A 2038-nucleotide genomic window follows, 5' to 3' on the forward strand; every position below is an offset into this window, starting at 1 on the left:
TGGATGTAGGGAGGGTGATGATGATGCTCGGTAACAATGGACATATATAGATATCCACAACACTAGGAATGTATTCAACAACAATCATATGCAAACATAGCAACAACGTAATAGAGATATGTTCAAGGGCAAGCAACCAACTCACTAAAAAATGGAGTGCAAGGCATTACTTACCTCTTGAAGATCTGTTTGCTATTGCCAACCTTATGTCTCCAATGGGTCTCTCCCTTTCCTTTGGTTGGCTGGCTTCTCCCTTCTCTTTCGTGTGAATGATGTCTCTTGTTCCCAAAAATGGGTGATGATCCACTCTCGAAAGAAATCTCTCTCCCTTTCTTAATCCTTCCCTCGTGCTTTTTGTGCTCATCCCTCTTCCATGCTCCCTCTGTGTTTTTTTTCCGAAATCCTCGTAACCATTTCCATATGCCAAATCGCGTCCCTGCCAATCAACTCTGCATCGTCCTTGCCCACCAGACCCTCTTGTCGCTTTGCACACGTCCCCTTTCATTCAGCCAAACACTTTTCTCTCTTTTTTTTTCATATAAAAGACAAAACGTTTCATACATTTTTCTTTTCTTTCTTTTTTTCTTAACTTAACTATATATTAATTATATTAAAACAAAACTAAAAATAAAAAGTAAAAGTAAAAACTAAAAATTAAAATGGAAATTATAAAAGGAAAAGTAAAGTAAAATAAAATAGAATAATAAAAAGAAATTAAAAGTAAAATAAAAATGATAAAAAGACATAAAATAAGATAGAATGAGAAAATGCGTATATTATTTAGTCACCATGATGAAATTGGGTGTTCACATTACCAACACCTCGAACAAGTCTAGAAAGCTCTAGACGACCATTGTCAACTGCCAATATGTCCTCACGGCCCTCCGGAGTGAATGTACCACATATGTTCTGCTCCACCAACTCATCCTACAACCAAATATTTAAAGTTAAGTTAATCACATATAGGAGATCATATGTTGTTATTACATGGACTTACAATGCGCCTAGCTATGCTCGTTGTTTTCTTAGATGTGTATTCCCCAAATGGTCTTTGGCGAGCTCTCTTCCATGTAACATGACGTGGAGGACGAGTTATGGTACTCGTATCGGAGGCCCCAATAAGATTAGAGGCAAATGCCTCTTTCATCATCTTCTGCTTCAAACCGGGAATCTGCAGCCTGTAAATTCAAAAACTTTTAGATACAAATTACGAGACGTATACACAGTTTAACTATAACAATTCAAAAAGACAACTTCAAAAAGTACATGATAAGTCAGAGATAGATGTCTTTAGATCATAAGCGATGCTACAACAAATGCAAAATTCAATTAAACTATGTTCAACACATAAACAATCGCAACCAGTATGTAATACAATATCGGTTATCATTCTGTAAACAAACTTTGTAACATAGCAAATAGTTCAACAGATTCATTAAAAGCCTTTGCAAGCACTTCCTTCAGACAAAAAGTATACGATTTATAACAATTTCCCCAGCATTGAATCTGAGTGGGGGGCCAATAACATCCAGGCAAAATGTAGATAAATGACTCATTAAGAAAAAATAGGGTAACAAGGAAACGATATCATATCATGTGCCACATAGAAGTTGTCACATCCACTATAATTGTGAAATTAGTTCAATGTATGTGGGATCTTTATGGGTAACTTGAAATTTAGTCAATCCAACCTAAAGCCCACATATTATTTTTTGTCCATATTAAATTTACAGCAGGTACACATACTTAATGCCCAACCAAGAATTAAGACATTCAAATTCAGTTTACCCCTTGTCTCATAGGCATTAGTTAAATTTCTGTAAAAACTGAAAAAAAAAACATTACAACAAAGATATTCTTTTTTTACCTTCCAGTTAGTTAATTTTTTTTCATTTTTCCCTAGAGTTTTCATTTTTCCCTAGATATTCTTTTTCGTTTTACCCTAAATAAATTGGCTTAAGTACTTAAATTCCAAAACACACCACCATCAAATCAAATCCACACACATCCAAATCTAAGCATTGGACAAAACAAGCAA

General features: G+C 34.8%; 1 non-coding gene across 1 annotated transcript; it reads right to left on the reverse strand.

Moving 5' to 3' along the window:
- Window positions 1–1642: 1642 nt before the first annotated feature.
- On the reverse strand, window positions 1643–1751 carry LOC128196877 (small nucleolar RNA snoR103). Its single transcript, XR_008249283.1, has one exon. It is a non-coding gene; the product is annotated as a small nucleolar RNA snoR103 (small nucleolar RNA).
- Window positions 1752–2038: the final 287 nt, after the last annotated feature.

Source organism: Vigna angularis, chromosome 5 (genome assembly GCF_016808095.1).
Source record: "Vigna angularis cultivar LongXiaoDou No.4 chromosome 5, ASM1680809v1, whole genome shotgun sequence".
NCBI classification, from domain to species: domain Eukaryota; kingdom Viridiplantae; phylum Streptophyta; class Magnoliopsida; order Fabales; family Fabaceae; genus Vigna; species Vigna angularis.